The sequence below is a fragment of the Microcebus murinus genome, chromosome 7, assembly GCF_040939455.1.
Source record: "Microcebus murinus isolate Inina chromosome 7, M.murinus_Inina_mat1.0, whole genome shotgun sequence".
Taxonomy (NCBI): Eukaryota; Metazoa; Chordata; class Mammalia; order Primates; family Cheirogaleidae; genus Microcebus; species Microcebus murinus.
Genome location: NC_134110.1, coordinates 107,935,930 through 107,945,005, shown reverse-complemented (window position 1 = coordinate 107,945,005; position 9,076 = coordinate 107,935,930). Strand labels below are relative to the sequence as shown.

The 9,076-nt window shown below is 62.4% G+C and overlaps 1 pseudogene; it reads right to left on the bottom strand.

Annotated features, from left to right (window-relative positions):
• Positions 1-7,917: 7,917 nt before the first annotated feature.
• Positions 7,918-8,036, bottom strand: LOC142871973 (uncharacterized; annotated as a pseudogene).
• Positions 8,037-9,076: the final 1,040 nt, after the last annotated feature.

Here is a 9,076-nt window from a genome sequence, read left to right as displayed (position 1 = left end):
GGGAGACGGGAAGGCACAGTGCAGTGTGAATGTGGCTGTGTCCACTCACCCACGGGAGACGGGCAGGCAGGGTGCAGTGTGGAACTTGCTGTGTCCACACAACCACCTGAGACGTCAGGTAGGGCGCTGTGTGGAACTGGCTGTGTCCACAGACCCATGGGAGACCGGCAGACAAGGCACAGTGTGGAACTGGCTGTGTCCACTCACCCAAGAGAGACAGACAGGCAGGGCACAGTGTGGAACTGGCTATGTCCACTCACCCATGGGTGACGGGCAGACAGGGTGCAGTATGGAACGTGCTGTGTCCACACACCCACTGGAGACGGGCAGGCAGGGCGCAGTATAGATGTGGCTGTGCCCACTCACACACGGGAGATGGGCAGGAAGGGCGCAGTGTGGATCTTGCCGTATCCACACACCCACGGGAGACTGGCAGGCAGGGCGCAGTGTGGATGTGGCTGTGTCCACTCACCCACGGGAGATGGGCAGGCAGCGCGCAGTGTGGATCTTGCCGTGTCCACACACCCACGGGAGATGGGCAGGCTGGGTGCAGTGTGGATCTGGCTGTGTCCACTCACTCACGGGAGACGGGCAGGCTGGGCGCCGTGTGGATCTCGCTGTGTCCATTCACACATCTGTGATGGGCAGGCAGGGCGCAGTTTGGAACTGGCAGTGTCCACAACCACCACCAGAGACGGGCAGGCAGGACTCTGTGTGGATGTGCCTGTCTCCACTCAGCCACGGAAGATGGGCAGGCAGGGCGCAGTGTGGAAATGGCAGTGTCTACTCACCCACGGGAGATGGGCAGGCAGGGCAGTGCGTGGATCTGGCTGTTTCCACACACCCATGGGATACGGTCAGGCAGGGCGCTGTGTGGATCTGGCTGTGAGCACACACCCACGGGAGACGGGCAGGAAGGGCGCTGTGTGGAACTTGCTGTGTCCACACACCCACCGGAGACGGGCTGGCAGGGTGCAGTGTGGAATTGGCTGTGTCCACTCACCCACGGGAGACGTGCAGACAGGGCACAGTGTGGAACTGGCTGTGTCCACTCACCCACGAGAGACAGACAGGCAGGGTGCAGTGTGGATGTGGCTGTGTCCACTCACCCATGGGTGATGGGCAGGCAGGGCGCAGTGTGGAACTGGCTGTGTCCACACACGCACCGGAGATGGGCAGGCAGGGCTCTGTGTGCAACTGGCTGTGACCACACACCCACAGTAGACGGGCAGGCAGGGCGCAGTGTAGATCTGGCTGTGTCCACTCACTCACTGGAGACGAGCAGGCTGGGTGCCGTGTGGATCTGACTGTGTCCACACACCCATGGGAGACGGGCAGGCTGGGCGTCGTGTGGATCTGGCTGTGTGCACACACCCATGGGAGACTGCCAGGCAGGGTTCTGTGTGGAACTCGCTGTGTCCACACACCCACGGGAGACGGGCATGCAGAGTGCAGTGTGGTTCTGGCCGTGACCACTCACCCACGGGAGACGGGCAGGCAGGGCGCAGTGTGGAACTGGCTGTATCCACTCAACCACGGGAGACGGCCAGGTAGGGCACAGTGTGGATCTTGCCGTGTCCACACACTCATGGGAGACGGGCAGGCAGGGCCGAGTGTTGAACTGGCTGGTTCCACTCACCCAGGGGTGTCGGGCAGACAGGGCACAGTGTGGAACTGGCTGTGTCCACACACCCATGGGAGATGGTCAGGCAAGGTGCTTTGTGGATGTGGCTGTGTCCACTCACCAGTGGGAGACGGGCAGGCTGGGCGACGTGTGTATATGGCTCTGTCCACTCACCCACGGGAGATGGGCAGGCAGCGTGCAATGTGGATCCTGCTGTTTCCACTCACCCACGGGAGATGGGCAGGCAGGGCGCAGTGTGGATCTGACTGTGTCCACTCACCATGGGTGATGGGCAGGCAGAGCTCTGTGTGGATCTGGCTTTGTCCACACACCCACCGGAGACGGGAAGGCAGGGCGCTGTGTGGATCTGGGTGTGTCCACTTACCCATGGGATACGGTCAGGCAGGGCGCTGTGTGGAACTGGCTGTGTCCACTCACCCACAGGAGACAGGGAGGCAGGGCGCAGTGTCGATCTTGCCGTGTCCACACACCCACGGGAGTCGGGGAGGCAGGGCGCAGTGTGGATCTTGCCGTGTCCACACACCCACAGGAGACCGGATGGCAGGGTGCAGTGTGGATGTGGCTGTGTCCACTCCCCCACGGGAGACGGTCAGGCAGGGCGCAGTGTGGAACTTGCTGTGTCCACAAACCCACTGAAGAGGGGCAGGTAGTGCGTTGTGTGGAAATTCCTGTGTCCACACAGCCATGGGAGACGGTCAGGCAGGGCGCCGTGTGGATCTGGCTGTTTCTACTGACCCACGGTAGACGGGCAGGCAGGGCGCTGTGTGGATGTGGCTGTGTCCACTCACGCACGGGAGACAGGCAGGCTGGGCGCCATGTGGATGTTGCCGTGTACACACACTCACGGGAGACGGGCAGGGAGGGTGCTTTGTGGATCTGGCTCTGTCCACTCACCCACGGCTGATGGGCAGGAAAGGCGCAGTGTGGATCTGGCTGTGTCCACTCACCCACGGGAGACGGGCAGGCAAGGCACAGTGTGAATCTGGCTGTGTCCACTCACCCACGGGAGACGGGCAGTGAGGGCGCTGTGTGGATCTGGCTGTGTCCACACACCCATGTGAGACGGTCAGCCAGGGTGCCGTGCGGATGTGGCTGTGTCCACTCACCCACGGGATTTGGGCAGGCTGGGCACCGTGTGGATCTGGTTGTGTCGACACACTCATGGGAGATGGGCAGGCAGGGCGCTGTGTGGATCTGGCTGTGTCCACACACCCACCAGAGACGGGCAGGCAGGGCGCTGTGTGGATCTGGCTGTGTCCACTCACACATGGTTGACGGGCAAGCAGGGCGCAGTGTGGAAATGGCTGTGTACACACACCCACAAGAGACGGGCAGGCAGGGCGCAGTGTGGAACTGGCTGTGTTCACACACCCACGGGAGACGGGCAGGCTGGGTACAGTGTGGAATTGGCTGTGTCCACTCAACCACGGGAGACGGGCAGGCTGGGCGCCGTGTGGATCTGGCTGTGTCCACTCACCCACGGAAGATGGGCAGGCAGGGTGCAGTGTGGATCTGGCTTGTCCACACACCCACGGAATATGGGCAGTCAGGGCGCAGTATGGAACTGGCTGTGTCGACACACCCACGGGAGAGGGGCATGCAGGGCGCAGTGTGGATTTGGCTGTGTCCTCTCACCAACGGGAGACGGGGAGACAGGGCACATTCTGGAACTGGCTGTGTCCACTCACACATGGGAGACGGACAGACAGGGCTCTGTGTGGAACTGGCTGTGTCCACTCACCCACGGGAGACGGGCAGGCAGGGCACAGTGTTGATCTTGCTATGTCCACACACCCATGGGAGATGGGCAGGCACGGCGCAGTGTGGATCTGGCTATGTCCACTCACCCACGGGTGATGGACAGGCAGGGCACAGTGTAGAACTGGCTGTGTCCACACACACACCGGAGACATGCAGGTAGAACTCTGTGTTGAACAGGCTGTGTCCACACACCCACGGGAGACGGGCAGGCAGGGTGCAGTGTGGATCAGGCTGTGTCCACTCACCCACGGGAGACGGGCAGGCTGGGCGCTGTGTGGATCTGGTTGTGTCCACACACCCATGGGAGACGGGAAGGCAGGGCGCTGTGTGGAACTGGCTGTGTCCACACACTCTCGGGAGACGGGCAGGCAGGGTGCAGTGTGGATCTGGCTGTGTCCACTCACCCATGGGTGATGGGCAGGCCGGGCACAGTGTGGAACTGGCTGTGTCCACACACCCACGGGAGACGGGCAGGCAGGGTGCAGTGTGGATTTGGCTGTGTCCAATCACCCACGGGAGATAGGCAGGCAGGGCGCCGTGTGGTACTGGCTGTGTCCACACAGCCATGGGAGACGGGAAGGCAGGGCGCATTGTGGAACTGGCTGTGTCCACACACCCACGGGAGACGGGCAGGCTGGGCACCGTGTGGATCTGGCTGTGTCCACTCACCCACGGAAGACGGGCAGGCAGGGTGCAGTGTGGATCTGGCTTGTCCAATCTCCAATGGGTGACGGGCAGGCAGGGCGCAGTGTGGATGTGGCTTTGTCCACTCGCCCTGGGAGACGGGCCGGCAGGGCTCTCTGTGGACGTGTCTGTGTCCAATCACCCATGGGAGACGGGCAGGTAGGGAACAGTGTGGATTTGACTGTGTCCACTCACCCACGGGAGACGGGCAGGTAGGGCTCAGTGTGGAAATGGCTGTGTCCACTCACCCATGGGAGATGGGCAGGCAGGGTGCAGTGTGGAACTTGCCGTGTCCACACACCCACGGGAGACAGGCAGGAAGGGTGCAGTGTGGATGTGGCTGTGTCCACTCACCCACGGGAGACGGGCAGGCAGTGCGCAGTGTGGATCTTGCCGTGTCCACAACCCACGTGAGACAGGTGGGCAGGGCGCACTGTGGATGTGGCTGTGTCCACTCACCCACGGGAGACGGGAAGGTAGGGCGCAGTGTGGAACTGGCTGTGTCCACTCACCCACGGGCCACGGGCAGGTAGGGCGCAGTGTGGATCATGCCTTCTCCACACACCCACAGGATATGGGCAGGCAGGGTGCAGTGTGGAACTGGCTGTGTCCACTAACCCATGGGTGACAGGCAGACAGGGCACAGTATGGAACTGCCTGGGTCCACACACCCACGGGAGACGGGCAGGCAGGGCGCTGTGTCGATGTGGCTGTGTCCACTCACCCACGGGAGACGGGCAGGCAGGGTGCAGTGTGGATCTTGCCGTGTCCACACACCAATGGGAGCAGGGCAGGCTGGGCGCCGTGTGGATCTGGCTGTGTCCACACACCAACGGGAGACTTGCAGGCAGGGCGCAGTGTGCATCTGGCTGTGTCGACTCACCCATGCGTGACGGGCAGGCAGGGCCCAGTGTGGAACTGGCTGTGTCCACACCCCCACCGGAGACGGGCAGGCAGGGCACTGTGTGGATGTGGCTGTCTCCACTCACCCAAGGAAAATGGGCAGGCAGGGCACAGTGTGGAACTAGCTGTGTCTACTCACCCATGGGATACGTTCAGGCAGGGCGCTGTGTGGATCTGGCTGGGTCCACACACCCACGTGAGAGGGGCAGGAAGGGCGCTGTTTGGAACTTTCTGTGTCCACACACCCACCGGAGACCGGCAGGCAGGGCGTAGTGTGGAACTGGCTGTGTCCACAAAGCCATGGGAGACTGTCAGGCAGGGGGCTGTGTGGATGTGGCTGTGTCTACTCACCCACGGGAGACCGGAGGGCAGGGCACAGTGTGGATATTGCTGTGTCCACACACCCATGGGAGACGGGCAGGCACGGCGCAGTGTGATTCTGGCTGTGTCCACTCACCCATGGGTGATGGACAGGCAGGGCGCAGTGTGGAACTGGCTGTGTTCACACATGCACCAGAGACGTACAGGCAGGACTCTGTGTGGAACTGGCTGTGTCCACACACCCACAGGAGACGAGCAGGCAGGGCGCAGTGTGGATCTGGCTGTGTCCACTCACCCATGGGAGACGGGCAGGTAGGGCGCAGTGTGGATTTGACTGTGTCCACTCACCCACGGGAGACGGGCAGGCAGGGCGCAGTGTGGAAATGGCTGTGTCCACTCACCCAATGGAGACGGGCAGGCAGGGTGCAGTGTGGATCTTGCCGTGTCCACACACCCACGGGAGACAGGCAGGCAGGGCGCAGTGTGGATGTGGCTGTGTCCACTCACCCACGGGAGACGGGCAGGAGGGCGCAGCGTGGATCTTGCCGTGTCCACACACCCACGTGAGACAGGCAGGCAGGGCGCAGTGTGGATGTGGCTGTGTCTACTCACCCACGGGAGACGGGAAGGTAGGGTACAGTGTGGAACTGGCAGTGTCCACTCACCCATGGGCAATGGGCAGGTAGGGCGCAGTGTGGATCTTGCCTTGTCCACACACCCACGGGATATGGGCAGGCAGGTGGCAGTGTGGAACTGGCTGTGTCCTCTCACCCATGGGTGACAGGCAGTCAGGGTGCAGTATGGAACTGGCTGTGTCCACATACCCACGGGAGAGGGGCAGGCAGAGCACAGTATGGATTTGGCTGTGTCCATTCACCAATAAGAGATGGGCAGACAGGGCACATTCTGAAACTGTCTGTGTCCACTCACACATGGGAGACGGACAGACAGAGCTCTGTATGGAACTGGCTGTGTCCACTCACCCACGGAAGATGGGCAGGCAGGGCGCTGTGTGGATCTGGCTGTTTCCACACACTAATGGGATACGTTCGGGCAGGGCGCTGTGTGGATCTGGCTGTGTCCACACACCCACGTGAGACGGGCAGGAAGGGCGCTGTGTGGAACTTGCTGTGTCCACACACCCACCGGAGACAGGCAGGCAGGGCGTAGTGTGGAACTGGCTGTGTCTACACAACCATGGGAGACTGTCAGGCAGGGTGCTGTGTGGATGTGGCTGTGTCCACTCACCCACCCGAGATGGGCAGGCTGGGCACCTTGACGATCTGGCTGTGTCCACTCACCCACGGGAGACGGTCAGGCAGGTCGCAGTGTGGATGTGGCTGTGTCCACTCACCCACGGGAGACAGGCAGACAGGGCACAGTCTGGAACTGGCTGTGTCCACTCACCCACGGGAGACGGGCAGACAAGGCTCTGTGTGGAACTGGCTGTGTCCACTCACCCATGGGTGATGTGCAGGCTGGGCTATGTGTGGAACTGTCTGCGTACACACACCCACGGGACACGGGCAGACAGAGAGCAGTGTGGAACTTGCTGTGTCCACACACCCACCACAGACGGGCAGGCAGGGCGCAGTGTGGATGTGGCTGTGTCCACACACCCATGGGTGACGGGCAGGCAGGGCGCAGTGTGGCACAGGCTGTGTCCACTCACCCACGAAAGACGTGCAGGCAGGGCGCAGTGTGGAATTGGCTGTGTCCACAAACCAATGGGAGGCGGGCAGGCAGGGCTCTGTGTGGAACTTTCTGTGTCCACACACATACGGCAAACGGGCAGACAGGGCGCAGTGTGGAACTTGCTGTATCCACTCACCCATGGGTGACGTGCAGGCTGGGCTATGTGTGGAACTGTCATGGTCCACACACCAACGGGACACGGGCAGACAGGGAGCAGTGTGGAACTTGCTGTGTCCACACATCAAACAGAGACGGGTAGGCAGGACGCTGTGTGGACGTGGCTGTGTCCACTCACCCACGAGAGACAGGTAGGCTGGGCGCCGTGTGGATTTATTGTGTCCCCTCACCCACGGGACACGAGTAGGCAGGGCGCTGTGTGGAACTTGTTGTGTCCACACACCCACCAGAGACAGGGGGACAGGGCGCAGTGTGGATGTGACTGTGTAAACTCACCCACGGGAGACGGGCAGTCAGGGCGCAGTGTGGAACTGGCTGTGTCCACACACCAAAGGGACACAGGCAGGCAGGGCGCAGTGTGGATCAGGCTGTGTCCACTCACCCATGGGTGACAGGAAGGCAGGGCTCTGTGTGGATCTAGCTGTGTCCACACACCCATGGGAGATGGGCAGGCCGTGCGCTGGGTCGAACTTGTGTGTCCATACACCCATGGGGGACGGTCAGACAGGGTGCCAGACCTTTGGTCTGAGACCTGAGAGTCCAGATGCCACGCATGCTGCCGCGTGGCGGCGGTGTCTCGGCTCAGGACAAGAGGAAGTCCCACGGTGCGGGCTGGGGCGCCAGGCACCTCGGCGGGCGCTGAGGGTGGGGGTGACCCCCAGCCCGGGCCTCCGCGGCGCTCCCAGAAAGGGGACAGAACAAGAGGCAAAAAAAAAAAAAAAACTAGAAGAAGCCTGTGGCACCCGGTATTCCCAGGCGGTCTCCCATCCAAGTACTAACGAGGCCCGACCCTGCTTAGCTTCCGAGACCAGACGAGATGGGGCGCGTTCGGGGTGGTGTGGCCCTAGACTGCGGAGGGCGCCCCTGCCACGCTCAAGAAGCCGAGCCTCTCTGCGCTTCCCCGCCGCCTCCTCCCGCCGCAGGCCCCGCGCCAGGCCGGGCCTGTTGAGTTCGCAGGCGGGGTCCGGTGGGCTCCGAGGGACGGGGGTGACGGGAGGGGCGGGGCGGGGGGCTGTCTCTCTATACACACACACACACACTCACACTCACTCACACTCACACAAGATGCGCCTCCACGGCTGGACTCGCCAAGGTGGAGCCCTTCCAGCCCCCCTCGTCTCCTCGCCTGGCCTCCTTCACATACCCGCTGCCCACCCCCAGCGCGTCGCTGAGCTGACTGCGCACGCCTGGGGCGCTCGCCCTTTGACCCCAGCCAGGGGCCGCCCTCCCCCACAACCCCTTTAGCTGCGCCCCCCGCCCTGTGGGTGGGCTGCCGCCTATTCCCCCAGGTCAGGGCTGGGGCACAGCGCAAGGGGGAGGGGAGCCAGTGTATGGGGCGTCTCTCTCTGGGGATGTGTCCCATGGGTGGGGTGGGGTGGCATGGTTTGTGGGGCGCTGAAGAAATCAGTCCCCTCCATCTCCTACCTCTGGAAAACGCCCAAGCCCTTGGGGAACTGCCTGCACCGCTACCGTGGGGGCCGGGACCCTCCTCTGTGTCCTCCTGTGGCCCAGTCCAAGGGGCCTGGGCCTGGCCGGGGCTGCATTGGACCCCAACCACCCTGGCGTGTGGACTCGCTAAAAATTGGCGATTAGATGTTGGATTCCAGCTTCATTGAGGTCATTTCACTAATGAGTGCACCGGAAAGAGTTTCCTAATCCATCTGTGAGGGTGGCAACTGAAAGAGAATTTTAAAGCTGACAGAATAGGCGAGGGAAGGCATAGGAGATTTCCACACCCAGCAAGGAAGCCTTTCCCGAAATGGAAGAAAGAAACGAGCAAACAGAGACACCGGTAGCCCGCCCGGAAAAGAGTCTGCCCCTTAGAGAAAGTACCCTGACCAGGTTCACCCGTGGGTGGGTCGCGAGCTAGCGGCATTCAGAAGAGCGAGG